Below are 19,340 nucleotides of genomic sequence, written 5' to 3' on the forward strand. Positions count from 1 at the left end.
TAAGTCCCCTGAAAATTTGCTCGAAACGCATCCTCAAGCTCTTACCAACTTCCAATCGTATTTTCTGGGAGGCTTTTAAGCCAATGTCGAGCCGGCCCTTTGAGCTTGAGGGGTAGGTATTTTATGGCATGGAGATCATCTCCTCTTGCCATATGTATGTGTAGGATATAATCCTCAATCCAGACTCCGGGGTCTGTTGTTCCGTTGTATGCCTCTATGTTTACGGGTTTGAATCCCGCTGGAAATCCATGATCCAGTACCTCGTCGGTAAAACATAGTGGGTGTGCGGCGCCCCTGTATTTGGGTGGGCCGTTGTGTTCAAATGCTCAGCTGGTTGTGTTACTTCCTGGGGTCTTCTTTTTTGGCCCATAAATAGACCTGGCCAGGTTATCCTTTTTCCGAGGATCTTTATGCTGATCGTGTGCCGGCTTGAGTGCGGCGCCCCTTATTGCTCTTGGCATGTCATCTAGTCGTCTATCCGGCCAGGCGGCTTCTTTCTTCTTTGACTGCGGGGGCTCTAAGGCCTCCTCGTCAAATTCGGGCAACAGCTTGCGCTTCGGGTAGCTCTTTGTCTGGTGACTAGTGCCATATTTATCTGCGGTGTTGAGTACTTTTCTCCATCTCATTCTGAGTGCGTCCTCTGCTGCTTTGAGCTTCCGCTTTTGCTTCTTCAAACTTCTTGCAGTGGCGACGAGCCTTTTATGAAGATTCATATGCTCTGGTGATGTGAGATGATCGTCGCTGGGGATGGGTTGCTTGTCCAGTTCATGTCCGGCTGGCCGCTTGTTGACGAGTGTGTCGTCCACTGCTTCACCCTGCTCTAGGGCCGGGTCCGTGTGGGTGCCGTTTTTGTTGATGCCGGTCTTCGGGCGGCGCTTGCGTCGCCGCTTTGTTTGTTTATTGGGGGAGTTGTCCTTCGCCACATCCCATTTTTCCTCATTGTCGCTTCCTTTTGGTGTGTCCACCATGTATACGTTGTGAGCTGGGGTGGCTTTCCCGTTTCCGTTAGGCGCTGGTTCTTAGTCGTCTCCGGCATCGTCGTCCATACCGTCGATGTCTTCGGAGTCGTAGTCTAGCATGTCGGTTAGATCATCGACAGTGGCTACCAAGTGGGTGGTGGGTGGGCTTTGAATTTCTTCGTCGTCCGCATCCCAACCTTCCTGACCGCAGTCTGGCCAGGGCTCTCCTGATAATGAGAGATACTTTAGCGAACTCAAGATGTCGCTGAAAGGTGTGTGTTGAAAGATGTCCGCTGCGGTGAATTCCATGATCGGCGCCCAATCGGATTCGATCGGGGAGGGCACGGGGGGTTCGGAGTCCGGCGAGGAGTTCGGCACCTCGGAGTCACGAGCTTCATGGGGGACAAGATTGGTGTTCGGCTCTATCGCCGTAGTGGTTGCAGCCCCCGAGGCGGTGTCTAGCGAATCCATCCTTGGTCTGCGCAGCCGGCTCCGAGTCGAAGATCGGAGCGGGTTCGAGTGCGGCCTCCAGGGTACTGTCCGGCTGCAGAGCTAAATCATGCCCATCGTGACAGTACGGCACACTCGGCTGTGACTCGAATTCGTCGAGGATCAAGTCCCCGCGGATGTCAGCCGTGAAGTTCAAACTTCCAAATCTGACCTGACGGCCAGGGGCGTAGCCTTCGATCTGCTCCAGCTGGCCAAGCGAATTGGCCCGCAGTGCGAAGCCGCCGAATACGAAGATCTGTCTGGGGAGGAAGGTCTCACCCTGGACTGCATCGTCGTTGATGATCGAAGAAGCCATCGAACCTATCGGTGACGACACAGAGGAACTCTCAATGAAAGCACCAATGTCGGTGTCAAAACCGGCGGATCTCGGGTAGGGGGTCCCGAACTGTGCGTCTAGGCAGATGGTAACAGGAGACGAGGGACCCGATGTTTTTACCCAGGTTCGGGCCCTCTTGATGGAGGTAAAACCCTACGTCCTCCTTGATTAATATTTGATGATGTGGGTTACAAGAGTAGATCTACCACGAGATCAAGGAGGCTAAACCCTAGAAGCTAGCCTATGGTATGATTGTTGTTCGTCCTATGGACTAAGGCCATCCGGTTTATATAGACACCGGAGAGGGCTAGGGTTACACAGAGTCAGTTACAAAGGTAGGAGATCTACATATCCGTATCGCCAAGCTTGCCTTCCACGCCAAGGAAAGTCCCATCCGGACACGGGACGAAGTCTTAATCTTGTATCTTCATAGTCTTGGAGTCCGACCGATGATGATAGTTCGGCTATCCGGACACCCCCTAGTCCGGAACTCCCTCAATCATATTTTATTCCACCCATAGTGATATATCCATGGCTCACGCTCATGTATTGCGTGAAAGTTGAAAAAGTTTGAGATTATTTAAGTACGAAATAATTGCTTGGCTTGTCATCGGAGGTGTAGAATTTGGGAGCATTTTTGTGTGACGAAAATGAAGAATAGCCTAACTATATGATTTTGTAGGGATGAACTTTCTTTAGCCATGTTATTTTGAGAAGACATGATTGCTTTGATTAGTATGCTTGAAGTATTACTATTTTTTATGTCAATATGAACTTTTATTTTAAATCATTTGGATCTGAACATTCATGCCACAATAAAGAAAATTACATTGAGAATTATGCTAGGTAGCATTCCACATCAAAAATTCTATTTTTATCATTTACCTACTCGAGGACGAGCAGGAATTAAGCTTGGGGATGCTTGATACGTCTCCAACGTATCTATAATTTTTTATTGTTCCATGCTATTATATTACCCCTTTTTGATGTTTATGGGCTTTATTTTACACATTTATATCATTTTTGGGACTAACCTACTAACCGGAGGCCCATCCCGTATTGCTGTTTTTTTGCCTATTTCAGTATTTTTGAAGAAAAGGAATATCAAATGGAGTCCAAACGGAATGAAACCTTCGGGAGCGTGATTTTTGGAACGAACGTGATCTAGAGGACTTGGAGTGCAAGCCAAGAAGCAGCCGAGGCGGCCACGAGGGTGGAGGGTGCGCCCACCCCTACAGGGCGCGCCCCCCTATCTCGTGGGTCCCTCGGTCGGCCACCGACCTATTTCTTCCTCCTACCCACATACCCCGAAAACATCCAAGGAGCCAACGAAAAACAACTTCCACCGCCGTAACCTTCTGTATCCGCGAGATCCCATCTTGGAGCCTTTGTCGGCACTCTGCCGGAGGGGGAATCGACCACGGAGGACTTCTACATCAACACCATAGCCCCTCCGATGAGTTGTGACTAGTTTACCATAGACCTTCGGGTCCATAGTTATTAGCTAGATGGCTTCTTCTCTCTTTTTGGATCTCAATACCATGTTCTCCCCCTCTCTTGTGGAGATCGATTTGATGTAACTCTTTTTGCGGTGTGTTTGTCGAGATCCCATGAATTGTGGGTTTATGATCAAGTTTATCTATGAGAAATATTTGAATCTCCTCTGAATTCTCTTATGTATGATTGAGTTATCTTTGCAAGTCTCTTTGAATTATCAGTTTGGTTTGGCCTACTAGATTGATCTTTCTTGCAATGGGATAAGTGCTTAGCTTTGGGTTCAATCATACGGTGTCCTTACCCAGTGACAATAGGGGTAGCAAGGCACATATTGTATTGTTGCCATCGAGGATAAAAAGATGGGGTTTATATCATATTGCCTGAGTTTATCCATCTACATCATGTCATCCTTGTTAATGCGTTACTCTGTTCTTATGAACTTAATACTCTAGATGCATGCTGGATAACGGTCGACGTGTGGAGTAATAGTAGTAGATACAGGCAGGAGTCGGTCTACTTGTCACGGACATGATGCCTATATACATGATCATGCCTAGATTATCTCATAATTATTCGCTTTTCTATCAATTGCTCGACAGTAATTTGTTCACCCACCGTAATACTTATGCTATCTTGAGAGAAGCCACTAGTGAAACCTATGGCCCCCGGGTCTATCTTTTATCATATAAGCTTTCAATCTACTTTTATTTGCATCTTTACTTCTATATTATAAAATACAAAAAATATATTTATCTTATCATACTATCTCTATCAGATCTCACTTTCGCAAGTGGCCGTGAAGGGATTGACAACCCCTTTATTGCGTTGGTTGCGAGTTCTTTGTTTGTTTGTGTAGGTGCGCAGGACTTTTGAGGAGCCTCCTACTGGATTGATACCTTGGTTCTCAAAAACTGAGGGAAATACTTACACTACTATTGCTGCATCACCCTTCCCTCTTCAAGGAAAACCAACGCAAGCTCAAGACATAGCAGCGGCTCGAGAGGCGCCCCAGCCGGTCGGACCCGACCGACTAGGCATTGAGGGGGACAAGCAGCCGGGCCGGCGTTGAAGCGGGCAGGTAGGCCAGCCAGCCAAACGCGGGCGAGTGAACACGACCGTCATTTTTTCCCTTTTCTTTTCCGACGGTCAGCAACTTATTTTAGGGCCGGCTTGACCAGCTGGGTTCTTTTTCTTTATCTCCAGCCGGCCCCTTGGGCTGCCGTCCACTCTTTTCTTTCTTTTCTCCTCTGTATGAGCAGCCGATAGTAGCTGGTCGCGGCGGAAGTCGGCGGCCGGGAGGCAGCAGCAGCCGGCATCCGGGTTGTGGGGAAGCTGCCAGGGACGAAGCCGGTAGGCCGTGTTGCAGGGAAGCCGGCCAGTTTGGGAGCCGGCCGGCCGGGTTGCGTGGAAGCCGGCGTGGCGAAGACGTCAAGCCGGGTTGCGGGGAAGCTGGCGAGCGCAAGAGCCAGCCGGGCGCGCGCGGAGCCAGCGGGGCGGCGCGGTGGCGCGAGTCCCGCGGGCAAGCGGCTACATGCTCGGTGGAGCGGCGATGGGCTACAGAGCAGGGAGGACGCGACGATGCACGCGGAGGAAGTGGGTAGCGAGGCCGTGCGCAAGCCGAGCGGGGCGGACGGGCGGAGAAGGGCCTGCGGGCGGCTGGCAGGCTCCAACAGACAAGCAGGCATTGCTGCGGGCGTGCTGATGCGGGTGCAGGCGGTGCGCGGAGGAAGTAGGGATGACGATGTGTTTCTCCTTTCTGTATCACCCTTCGTTAGAATGATCGTTCCTATTAACCATGCACGTACGTACTGATCAAGTGTTACTCCCAATCTGTCATCACATAGTCATAATGCAATTGTTATGCATGTTAATGTAAGCCCCCGTTAATATAGTGCTAGTGTTGATTTGATGTGATGGCACGTTTTCATACTATCAATGTAATGCCATTGATAACATATGAGATGCTGTTGTTAATCATATGCCGCTGCAAAAAAATGACACTACTTAAATAGCCCTGTTACATATTTGTGCAAACAGGGTTATCTATCTCCATATGGTGTCTATTTGTCCAAACGGAAGCACAAAGCTCAATTTTAGTGGAACCTGTTGTCAGCTGGCCTCACGGTGCTCTAGGTATTCCTACATTCTTAACTAGGTAGAATGACCAACGCAAGATGAAATAAGCTTATTCGTACGTTGATCGATGAGGAGCCATAATTAAGCTGGAGGCATCTCTTATTTTCTTTCGAATGGGCAATAAGCTAGAGAGTTGGAGAGTGTCTCTAGTGGGCTGCCTCTAGTGTTAAGGCCCTCCAGTACGAAACACAGGCAGCCGGCTGGGCCGATACAAAAGCCTATCCATCTTAAAGCCCATTTAATTTTTTTTTTGCGAAGAAAAGCCCATTTCTTGAAGAGGGGGCGATCCGAGAAAAACCATCCTTCCTCCTCGCTTCAACTTATACTGCAGCTCGCTGGACTCTCCCACTTACGTCGCCCCCCAATTCCTCCCGCTCCCCATCTTCCTCACTCGTACAGAAAACCCCCGCTCACCTTCTTCCTCACTCGTACAGAAACACCTGCTCCTCTTCTCCCACTCCTACAGAAAACCCCAGCCCTCCTTCTTCTCCACTCGCACTTCCACTAGGCTTGTCTATGGCTACTCTGCTCAAACTCGTGAGCACGGTGCAACACCCCCAAGGGAAATGGAGGCGGCTGGCCCTAGTGCCAAGAAGATGAGGCTCCCGCCAGCGGTGACGCCGGTTATATCTCCCGCACCCGGCAGTGCGGGAGAAGCGGCGAGCCCCCCCCCCCCCCACCCGGATCTGAGGAACTCGTAGAATCTCCAGTGGACCGGATCAGCAATCTCCCGGACGACATCCTTGGGGAGATCATCTCGCATCTCCCCACCAAGGATTGCTACCGCCCACAAGTCCTCTTAACTTGGTGGTGCCCTCTATGGCACATCGTGCCCCTCAATCTCGATTGTCGTCAGATATCTGTCCTTCCTGAATTTGATCTCCTTAGAGCCATCGTCTCCTCTCACCAGTAGGGACCCATTCAATGCCTCTGAATCCCTACATGCTACCTACTATCCATACCCTGCATGGTGGACGCTTGGCTGACATCCCCTGAATTCGAAAAACTCCAACAGTTTGAGTTCTACCATTACCACGAAAGTTTCATCCCACGAACCGAACACCAAGAATTTGTGCCCACACCATCGTTGTCCATCTCATGGTTTTCTTCCTCTCTCCACACCGCCACCTTTGCCTGATGCCATCTACCAGACGATCTGGTACAAATGCTTCGACTCCCACTGCTAAAAAAAGACTTCCGCTTGTGGTGGTTTATCTGTCGGAGGCCTCACTGCACAACATCTTCTGCTCCAGTTGCCCTGCCCTGGAGCGCTTGATGATTGTTTTGGGAATAGAAATCCCTATCAGTTGTATCCAAATAAAGTTGCCTCACCTTAAAAGCATTGGAATTTGTTTTGAAGGACAATAGCTCATCATCGAAGATGCACCTGCACTTCAAAGGTTGCTCCTTCATTATTGTTATAAACCTTCACAAATAACTATCGTCTCTGCGCCCAAACTGGAGACCTTGGGTGTAATTCATGATCCGTTTAATGATCACAACAAGTTGGTGTTTGGCTCCTCACTTTTCAGGTGCCGTATGTTATCATCAACACATTTGTAATCATAATCTTCCTTTTTCATTTGTGTGCATAAGTTTTATATCATCTTGGAGTACACTTTGGGTACTAATATGATGTTATATGCTCAATGAAGAGTTCGTCCATGGATAGTTCACTTTGGGTACTAAACATTCCAATATATCATCTTGTAGTCATCCTCCAATATTTTTTTGCACATGATGTTGATTTTATGGATTAGACCAATCCATTTGTTTGTGACTGCGAAAAACAGTGGTTGGGTTATGTCGTGGAATTATCACGTCAGAGGTTCTAGCGTAAGGACTTAGGTGTTGAGCCATCGCAACGTAGTTAGCTTGAAGGAGTTAAACGGGACAAGGGACACAGAAAGTTTATACTGGTTCGGCCCCTCGTGGTGGAGGTAACAACCTAATCCAGGGTAAGGTGGCTATTGATTGGGGTTCAATTACCAGGGAGCGAATACGCTTGACCTAGTTCTCGATCTCTTTCTCTCCTGCCCTAACTCGCTGTTGGGTCGTCCCTTTATATACACAGGTTAATGCCCGGTGGCTTACAGAGTCCCAGCCGTCTCATATACAACGTGTCCAGCTTGGTGACTAACTAAGCCTGCCTTACAATACAAGTTTATCCTCATGGCGGTTCATCCTTCTGGGCCCTAAGTCGCCTCTGGGTCTCGGGCCATCAGCGGGCTTGTTATAACCCGCCCCCTTCATGGGTTAGTGCTAGTGGTATGACCCGGCCCCTCCTGGGCGGTTCATACCCAGTAGTTATATCCTCAACATTAGGCCCCAGGTTGATTTGAACTGCTTCATATCAATCTTCAACACTTGATTTGTAAAACCTGCACCACTTGTTGTAACCCACCGTGACATCAGCTCTGGGAATCCTCTTAAACCGCCATGATGTCATTTCGCCTTAACTTTGCACGAGGCCCAGAGCACCTTTAACTTATCCTTATCTTAATAAGCATCCCAAAAATCGAGGCGCCCCTATAGCCATGCAATTATTTCAGCCTCCTCGATTCCCGTGCATGTCTTGTACTCGCCCCCCTTATAAATAGGGACGGGGGCCTCTCTCATTTTCCCCTCTGATTCCTTCTTCGTCTTCCTCTTCCTCTCGGTCGCACGAGCTCATACTCTGCCGTCGCAACCTCTAGCCGTTGCACCAACTCAGGCCGCCGCATCAACCTGACCAGACCAGAGAGCTCCAGTGCGCCACCGCCGATCCTTATCACCTGTAAGCACGCCTCCCTCTTTCTTCTCAGATCTGTTTTTAGGGTTTGTGCTTGTTCGTCGGTGTTCTTGCCGTTCTTCCTTATCCTCTTCAGCTTCTGTAGTTTCTAATCTGGATAGACCATAGATCGTGTGTGGAAGTGGTTTTGTCACCATTTTTGCCACTGAAGTAGCATCTCTTTGTAAAGAACCACATCAACGTATATAGGTTTTTTCACTGCTGCCACCTTTGGCTTTATTTTCACTGCTTTTTCTGAACTGTCACAGATCCAAATTTATAGCACTAGCTTGCGAAACCTGTTTGTCTGCCCCTTAGCAAAAAATTCTCAATTGATAGATTTAAATCCCCAAAACTGCCATGGCAGCTTATGATACAAATCATGACCGCCATATCACATTAGGCCCTGGGTAAGCCGCCATTATCCATTTAAATCCATAACCCGGCCATCTTCCGGCTTTAACCAAGCCGGCTTTGTCTAAACTGACACTCCTTGCATTACAATTGAAACAATATGTAACCCGCCATATATCCGCCGGTTTAATAACATCTTTATTTGCTCTATTGTAGGCCTTGCACCCGATCAAAACCAAAACAATTACCTTGTGTGATTGGGTCCCTTCCATTGTTACCAAAGCTATGCTCAAAGATTATGTAAAGATTGTTTTTTTACCGGCTAAGGACGCCATTCATTGGCATGCTCCTAATTGCTACCTCTTGAGCATGCGTTGGTTTTTCCCTTGAAGAGGAAAGGGTGATGCAGCAAAGTAGCGTAAGTATTTCCCTCAGTTTTTGAGAACCAAGGTATCAATCCAGTAGGAGGCTCCTCAAAAGTCCCACACACCTACACAAACAAACAAGAACCTCGCAACCAACGCGATAAAGGGGTTGTCAATCCCTTCACAAAAACTTGCGAAAGTGAGATCTGATAGAGATAATAAGATAAGATGAATATTTTTGGTATTTTTATGATATAGATTGGAAAGTAAAAGATGGAAATAAAAGTAGATGAAAAACTTATATGATAAAAGATAGACCCGGGGGACATAGGTTTCACTGGTGGCTTCTCTCAAGATAGCATAAGTATTATAGTGGGTGAACAAATTACTATCGAGCAATTGATAGAAAAGTGCATAGTTATGAGATTATCTAGGCATGATCATGTATATAGGCATCACGTCCGTGACAAGTAGATCGAAACGATTCTGGATCTACTACTATTACTCCACACATCTACCGACTCCTGCCTGCATCTAGAGTATTAAGTTCATAAAGAACAGAGCAATGCATTAAGAAAGATGACATGATGTAGAGGGATAAACTCATGCAATATGATATAAACCCCATCTTTTTATCCTTGATGGCAACAATACAATACGTGCCTTGCTGCCCCTACTATCACTGGGAAAGGACACCGCAAGATTGAACCCAAAGCTAAGCACTTCTCTCATTGCAAGAAAGATCAATCTAGTAGGCCAAACCAAACTGATAATTTGAAGAGATTTGCAAAGATAACTTAATCACACATAAAAGAATTCCGAGGAGATTCAAATATTTCTCATAGATAAACTTGATCATAAACCCAAGTTTCATCGGATCTCGACAAACACACCGCAAAAAAGAGTTACATCGAATAGATATCCAAGAAGATCGAGGAGAACTTGGTATTGAGATTCAAAGAGAGAGAAGAAGTCATCTAGCTAATAACTATGGACCCGAAGGTCTGTGGTAAACTACTCCCAACTCATCAGAGAGGCCTTGGAGATGATGTACAGGCCCTCCATGGTCGATTCCCCCTCCGGCGGAGCACCGGCGAAGGCTCCAAGATGGGATCTCATGGATACAGAAGGTTGCGGCGGTGGAATTAGGTTTTCGTGGTGCTCTTCAATGTTTTCAGGGTACGGGAGTATATATAGGCGAAGGAAGTACGTCGGTGGAGCAAAGAAAGGCCCACGAGGGTGGGAGCGTGCCCACCCCCAGGGGGCGCGCCGGGCACCCTCGTGGCCGCCTCGTTTACAGCTTGACGTCCACTCCAAGTCTCCTGGATTGCGTTTGTTCCGAAAAGATCGCTCCCAAAGGTTTCATTCCGTTTGGACTCCGTTTGATATTCCTTTTCTTCAAAACACTGAAATAGGCAAAAAACAACAATTCGGGTTGGGCCTCAGTTAGTAGGTTAGTCCCAAAAATGATATAAAAGTGTAAAGTAAAGCCCATAAACATCCAAAACGGGTAATATAATAGCATGGAACAATCAAAAATTATAGATACATTGGAGACGTATCAAGCATCCCCGAGCTTAATTCCTGCTCGTCCTCGAGTAGGTAAATAATAAAAACAGAATTTTTGATGTGGAATGCTACCTAGCATAATTCTTAATGTAATTTTCTTTATGGTGGCATGAATGTTAAGATCCAAATGATTCAAAATAAAGTTCATATTGACATAAGAAATAGTAATACTTCAAGCATACTAACAAAGCAATCATGTCTTCTCAAAATAACATGGCTAAAGAAAGTTCATCCCTACAAAATCATATAGTTTGGTCATGCTCCATTTTCGTCACACAAGAATGCTCTCATCTTGCACACCCCCGATGACAAGCCAAGCAATTGTTTCATACTTTAGCAATCTCAGACTTTTTTCAATTTTCACGCAATACATGAGCGTGAGCCATGGATATAGCACTATCGGTGGAATAGAATATGATGATGGAGATTGTGTGGAGAAGACAAAAAAGAAGAAAGTCTCATGTTAACGAGGCTAATCAACAGGCTATGGAGATGCCCATCAATTGATGTCAACATTAGGAGTAGGGATTGCCTTGCAACGGATGCACTAGAGCTATAAATGTATGAAATCTCAACAAAAGAAACTAAGTGGGTGTGCATCCAACTTGCTTGCTCACGAAGACCTAGGGCATTTTGAGGAAGCCCATCGTTGGAATATACAAGCCAAGTTCTATAATGAAAAATTCCCACTAGTATATGAAAATGACAACAAATGAGACTCTCTATATGAATAACATTGTGCTACTTTGAATCACAAGTGTGGAAAAGGATAGTAACATTGTCCCCCTTTTTTTGGGCCTTTCTTTTTTTTATTTGGCCTTTCTCTCCTTTTTTTTATTTGGCTTTTTTATTTGGCCTTCCTTTTTTTATAAGGGACAATGCTCTAATAATGATGATCATCACACTTCTATTTATTTACAACTCATGAGTTACAACTCAAAACTAGAACAAGATAAGACTCTATATGAATGCCACCGGTGGTGTACCCGAATGGGCAATGATGCAAGAGTGACATGTATGAAAAATTATGAAGGTGGCTTTGCCAAAATACGATGTGAACTACATGATCATGCAAGGCAATATGACAATGATGATGTGTGTCATGATAAACGGAACGGTGGAAAATTGCATGGCAATATATCTCGGAATGGCTATGGAAATGCCATAATAGGTAGGTACGGTGGCTGTTTTGAGGAAGATATAAGGAGGTTTATGTGTGATAGAGCATATCGTATCCTGGGGTTTGGTTGCACCGGCGAAGTTTGCACCAACTCTCAAGGTGAGAAAGGGCAATGCACAGTACCGAAGAGGCTAGCAATGATGGAAAGGTAAGAGTGCGTATGATCCATGGACTCAACATTAGTCATAAAGAACTCATATACTTATTGCAAAAATCTAAAAGTCATCAAAAACCAAGCACTACGTGCATGCTCCTAGGGGGATAGATTGGTAGGAAAAGACCACCGCTCGTCCCCGACCGCCACTCATAAGGATGACAATCTAAGAACACCTCATATTTTAAATTTGTTACACAATGGTTACCATACGTGCATGCTACGGGACTTGCCAACTTCAACACAAGTATTCTTTAAATTCACAATTACCCAACTAGAATGACTCTAATATTACCACCTCCATATCTCAAAACAGTTATCAAGTATCAAATTGATCATAGCATCCAATTCACTTCCTATGATAGTTTTTATTATACCCAACTTGGATGCCCAACATTCTAGGACCAATTTTATAACCATAGCAAATACCATGCTGTTCTAAAAGACTCACAAAAAAATATAAGTGAATCATGAGAGATCAAAAATTTCTACAAAATAAAGCCACCGCCGTGCTCTAAAAGATATAAGGGAAGCACTAGAGCAAAACTTATCTAGCTCAAAAGATATAAGTGAAGCACATAGAGTATTCTAATAAATTCAAAATCATGTGGATTTCTCCCAAAAGGTGTGTACAGCAAGGAGGATTGTGGTAATCTAAAAAGCAAATACTAATATCATACAAGATGCTCCAAGAAAAACACATATCATGTGGCGAATAAAAATATAGCTCTAAGTAAAGTTACCGGTAGACGAAGACGAAAGATGGGATTTATTCCGGGGCATCCCCAAGCTTAGGCTTTTGGTTATCCTTGAATATCTTGAGGTGCCATGGGCATCCCCAATCTTAGGCTCTTGCCACTCCTTATTCCATAGTCCATCAAATCCTTACCCAAAACTTGAAAACTTCACAACACAAAACTCAACAGGAAAACTCATCAGCTCCGTTAGTGCAAGAAAGAAAAACCACCACATAAGGTACTGTAATGAACTCATTATTTATTTATATTGGTGTTAAATATACTTTATTCCAACTTCTCTATGGTTCGTACCCCCCGATACTAGCCATAGATGCATCAAAATAAGCAAACAACACACGAAAAACAGAATCTGTCAAAAACAGAACAGTTTGTAGCAATCTGTAACTTTAGAATACTTCTGGAACTCCAAAAATACTACCCAAATAGGAAGTCCTGTTAAATTTGTCTATTGATCTACAGAAAAAGAATCAACGCAAAATCACGTTTCTGTGATTTACTAAAGTTATTTTCGTGCGTGCAAAAGTTTCTGTTTTTCAGCAGAATCAAATTAACTATCACCGTAGGTTATCCTATAGGTTCTACTTGGCACAAACACTAATTAAAACATGAAAACACATCTAAACAGAAGCTAGATGAAATATTTCTTACTAAACAGAAGCAAAAGTAAGAAACAAAAATAAAATTGGGTTGCCTCCCAACTAGCGCTATCGTTTAACGCCCCTAGCTAGGCATAAAAGCGAAGATAGATCTAAGTAGTGCCATCTTTGGCATTCAATTCTTCAATAGAGCACTTATAACTTTTAGGAGTTTATTTATTTTTAGCAATGATTAAACTCCTAGGCAAGAAATCGAGAAATTCATTTGTAGCAAAAGGTTCCTTAATGATAGAGAGACAATTGGGATGAACACTTATTGATTTGAGATCCACATTTTCCTTACTAGAAGATTCACCCTTATTTTTAGGAACATAAATAAATTTAGCAGTTTTGGTAGGAGGAGTTGGAGTATTTTTCACGGATCAAAAGGCTGACCCTAAGTTGGTAATAATATCCTCAAGTTTACCGATTCTCGTAGAATCTAGATCTATTCTTTCGTTAACTATAGGTTCTTTCTCTTTAAAAAAATTCAAAGTAACTCCAACCCTAGATCCATACTGGGTAATTTGGTTATGGATCTTTTTATCCAAATTTTCAATTAACTCAACAGTGGCAACTTTATTTTCAATAATTTCAAGTCTTTGCATCACATGTTCTAAAGTTAAAACAGTTCCATTAACCAAAAGAGGGGATGGACCAAACAAATCTAGCATAGCATTATAAGCATCAAAAGTATGGCTATCCAAGAAATTCCCTCCGGTGATGGTATCAAGAATGCATCTATTCCAAGGGGTAATGCCTAGATAAAAATTGCGAAGAAGAACGGAAGTAGAAAGCTTCCTAGTAGATCTGTTTTGAGCATTGCAAATTCTATGCCAAGCATCTTTTAGATTTTCTCCCTCCCTTTGCTAAAAATTAAGAATTTCATGTTCGGGAGTAATAACGAGGATAGGAGGACTAGCCATAATGCCGAGCACACAAGAGACAGGTGAAAGAGAGAGAAGAACGAGAAAGAGAGGGCGAATAAAATGGCAAGGGTGAAGTGGGGGAGAGGAAAACGATAGGCAAATGGCAAATAATGTAATGCGAGGGAGATCAGTTGGTGATGGTACTTGGTATGTCTTGACATGAGCGAAGACCTCCCTGGAAACGGCACCAGAAATCCTTCTTGCTACCTCTTGAGCATGCGTTGGTTTTTCCCTTGAAGAGGAAAGGGTGATGCAGCAAAGTAGCGTAAGTATTTCCCTCAGTTTTTGAGAACCAAGGTATCAATCCAGTAGGAGGCTCCTCAAAAGTTCCGCGCACCTACACAAACAAACAAGAACCTCGCAACCAACGCGATAAAGGGTTTGTCAATCCCTTCACGGAAACTTGCAAAAGTGAGATCTGATAGAGATAATAAAATAAGATAAATATTTTTGGTATTTTTATGATATAGATTGGAAAGTAAAATATGCAAATAAAAGTAGATGGAAAACTTATATGATAAAAGATGGACCCGGGGGCCATAGGTTTCACTAGTGGCTTCTCTCAAGATAGCATAAGTATTACGGTGGGTGAACAAATTACTGTCGAGCAATTGATAGAAAAGTGCATAGAGATTATCTAGGCATGATCATGTATATAGGCATCACGTCCGTGACAAGTAGATCGAAACAATTCTGCATCTACTACTATTACTCCACACATCGACCAACTCTTGCCTGCATCTCGAGTATTAAGTTCATAAAGAACAGAGCAATGCATTAAGAAAGATGACATGATGTAGAGGGATAAACTCATGCAATATGATATAAACCCCATCTTTTTATCCTCGATGGCAACAATACAATATGTGCCTTGCTACCCCTGTTGTCACTGGGAAAGGACACCGCAAGATTGAACCCAAAGCTAAGCACTTCTCCCATTGCAAGAAAGATCAATCTAGTAGGCCGAACCAAACTGATAATTCGAAGAGACTTGCAAAGATAACTTAATCACACATAAAAGAATTCAGAAGAGATTCAAATATTTCTCATAGATAAACTTGATCATAAACCCACAATTCATCGGATCTCGACAAACACACCGCAAAAGAGAGTTACATCGAATAGATCTCCAAGAAGATCGAGGAGAACTTGGTATTGAGATTCAAAGAGAGAGAAGAAGCCATCTATATAATAACTATGGACCCGAAGGTCTGTGGTAAACTACTCACAACTCATCGGAGAGGCCTTGGAGATGATGTAGAGGCCCTCCGTGGTTGATTCCCCCTCCGGCGAAGCGCCGGTGAAGGCTCCAAGATGGGATCTCGCGGATACAGAAGGTTGCAGCGGCGGAATTAGGTTTTCGTGGTACTCTTTGATGTTTTTAGGGTATGGGAGTATATATAGGCGAAGGAAGTACGTCGGTGGAGCAACAAGGGGCCCACGAGGGTGGGGGCGCGCCCACCCCCAGGGGGCGCGCCGGGCACCGTTGTAGCCGCCTCATTTACAGCTTGACGTCCACTCCAAGTCTCCTAGATTGTGTTTGTTCTGAAAAGATCGCTCCTGAAGGTTTCATTCCGTTTGGACTCCGTTTGATATTCCTTTTCTTCAAAACACTGAAATAGGCAAAAAAACAGCAATTCGGGTTGGGCCCCCGGTTAGTAGGTTAGTCCCAAAAATGATATAAAAGTGTAAAGTAAAGCCCATAAACATCCAAAACGGGTAATATAATAGCATGGAATAATCAAAAATTATAGATACGTTGGAGACGTATCACTAATCCAGATGAAGTCAAACCTCAGCCACAAGCCAGCGAAGTCATCGTTTTTACTGATCACATGAACCGGGGCTTTTCACCACCCGGGTCAAAATTCTTTCGTGATGTTCTGCACTTCATGCAAATTCACCCTCAAGATATCGGGCCCAACTCCATTTCCAATATTTGCAACTTCCAGGTCTTCTGTGAAGTATACCTTCAAGAAGAACCCAGCGTTGACCTCTTCAGAGAATATTTCTATCTGAATCGCTAGAATGAGTTTACTGACGGCCCCAGCCAAGAGCTCGGAGGGATTTCAATTCAGCGTCGTAGAGACGACATTTGTCCTTATGCTTCACTTGCAAGCCATCCCAAAGATTGGAATCAAACCTGGTTTTACTGCAAGGATACTTCTCTTGCTGATGAAAATCTTTTGCCCGGCTTTCATGACCAACAGCTCAACCCGAAGCATCCTCTCCCTGGCCGGCTTACCATTGCTGAATGGGCCAAGGTTATGCCTACCTTTTCGAAGGTAAGAGCATTACTGGGCAACGGATTAATTGGAATTGATCTGGTTCGGTGCTGGGTAGCTTGGAGAATCATACCCTTAAGCCGCCGGCCCGGCTTAATGTGCTCATACACTAGTGATACCAAAGACCCGCTTCGTTACAACTCAAAGCGTTTGACTGATAAGGCTACCAATGATATGACAAAGACTCTTCTCAATGAGTCATTGGAAAGCTGCAGCCGAGTGGGTCTGAATCCTTTCTGCATCCTTAACCCGGCATCGGAGGTATGCTTTTCCGGTTTACATACCTGTTACCTTACTGCTCATAAACCTGGACATTCTGACTTTATCGTAAACTTTTGTAGGCTGGGTCCGCTTTCTAGGATAAGATATATGATGAGAAAGCCGCTAAGAAGGCCAGAGCCAAGACCAAAGCAATGAAGAGAAGCAAAAAGACATCCACCGCTGCTGACACATTTTACGTGGATGAATCTGAAGAGTCGGAGGTAGATCTTGATTCCCTTGGCTCCTTTTTCATCCCCCTTATTGACACTGATTACTATCCAGACGACGCGGAGAGCAGCCAGGCGGTTGATGATGAGGTAACCAGTATTTTCTCTAACTCAGAGCCTTTGCCAAGACAGAAAATCCGACGCGTGATCCGGAAAGTAAGGTTTTCTAACCCTTTAACTCACATGGATCCCAACTTTATTTTGAAGCAACAATAACATGAGAATCGGCGCAGAACCTAGAATAGTGGAGGCGGAGAACTTTCCTCCGGCTTACCCAACACGCCAGCTCCATGCAAACGCCGGAATGAGGTATTTAAGAACTCTGACACTTGTTTACTTTAACCTGGATATTATTCATCCAGCACTTCATGCCTCTGGCTTAATTTTTCAGGGGACCACTCGCTCTTCATCTGGCGACTCATGCCAGACTCAGCTTCCTCCTTTCAAGACTGCCCCTGGGTATCAACTTAAACCTGTGTCTCTTTTAACATCTTTAGACTCATACTGATTTTCGGAATCTTTGTGTAGTGGGAAGGCAAAGCCTAGAAAAAAGGCCAGAACCACCTAGCCATCCGAAGACCCCAAACCTCGTGAGCCGGAAAATCAAGCACCAATTTCACAGACCTTCGTGTAACAACCGAATAATCCTGCCGATGACCCGCCACCAGAAAACCGTGGCACCTCTACTGATCCTATGGTTGCTGAGCCAGAGATTGCTGAACCGCCGAGCCCAACTAAACCTCTCAAGCCGGATACTAGGGAAGTTGTGATCACTGGCGCTGGTTTTCAAGAACCGGGAAACCCTTTAGCTCTGGCTAAACATTCCACCAAAGAAGAACTTGTTGAGAGGAGCAAGGTCAAATCTGACATGGCCAATTACTCACATATGAGTTTTAGTGAAATCTTGTCTGGCTATCTGAATCAAGTACACAGTAGCCATGATCTGGAAATTGACATGGTCAAGCACATGCATCAGAAACATGAGGTATTAATTCTTGCTCTTGTATGAGATACATTCCTTTAGCCCCCAAGTCTACTGAATATGATAAGATAGAATATACTGTAGACTTGTTAGGTATCCTTTTGTGTTGTGAGTCAAATCTTGTAGCCCCCAAGGGCCGACTTATACTATTAAGTTAAGCTGGGACTTATCAATTGATAAGAAATCTCTGTTAATCATCCTTGCTGACCAGGTAAACTGGGATAAATAATGAACCAGGGTCACTGCTTTATAAAATGAACTTTCGCATCGATTACCCCCCAAGTGCCAAGTGTTATTGCTTGCAAAGGACTTAGGATTTATAAATCAACTCTATAAAGAAACTTTCTGCACCCATTAGTCCCCAAGTGCCAACTGATATTGCGTGCAAAAGGGCTTGGGACTTATAAATAGATGTTGCGTCATAACTATTCATATTTGCTTTGACTTGTCTCAGGAAGCATCCAGTCAATTTCAGTCCCAGCTGACTGACTTGAAATCCCGGCTTGAAGCACAAGAAGCTGAGACCCGAAAGGCTGACTCATAATTCAAATTTAGCTTGGATGAAAATGAGAAGCTCAAAACTATTTTTAACACTGAAAAAGCCCCCTGGAATAAGAAAAAACGGCCTTAATTAAAAGGGCTGAGAAAGCTGAAGCCTCATTGGAAGAGGTCACCACCAATTTCACCGGCTTACAGCATCACATCAATAAAATGACCTTTGCCATTTTTGGTGAGATCAATTTATATCTCAATGAATTTATCTCTTTTTTATGAACCGCCTATTAACTCAATCATAACCTCCCATGCAGGCCCCAGAAGCAGCAACCTTGGGAAAGAAACATTGATAAAGCTCAAGGCGGTTTACACGTTGGTAGAACAATTGTATACCGGAGCTCAACGCACAATTGCTGCCATCTCCCCAAGCAAGCAAACACCATCTTTTCTCAGTAACATATTAAGCAGCCTCTCCGTTTTACCAGCCCGGATTGAAGAAAACAAGCGGTCTGCTGCTAGAGCCGGTGCCCTTACGACTTTAAGCCGGGCTAAGGCGTGGCAGTCGGAATTAGACCTGGCTGAGCTAGCCACTGGCTATCCCAGTTTCAAAGAAGAAGGGTCTCCTTTTGACAAGAAGGACTTTGCTACTTGTGTAAAAGCGGTGCATCCTCTGGCGAGTCTACTTGCTGAAGAAACTGATTTGTCGAAATACTCGGTGGCTTATACTGCACAAAATCAAAAGATGCCCATGCCGGCTTATAAAGTTGCAGATCTTATCCCTCCAATCCGTAAGCATACTTTTGCCCCGGATATTGATCCGTCCGAGCTTATTGATGACGATGCTGAATTTCAAGCCTTGACTGATATTGATTGGTCATCGCCTGACTTCCAGCCGGCGGAGGAAGAAGAAGAACCGACGCAGGATGACCTAGAAGCTTCAAACCGCCCAGGCCAGGAG

This window comes from Triticum aestivum, chromosome 4B (assembly GCF_018294505.1).
Source record: "Triticum aestivum cultivar Chinese Spring chromosome 4B, IWGSC CS RefSeq v2.1, whole genome shotgun sequence".
Classification (NCBI taxonomy): domain Eukaryota; kingdom Viridiplantae; phylum Streptophyta; class Magnoliopsida; order Poales; family Poaceae; genus Triticum; species Triticum aestivum.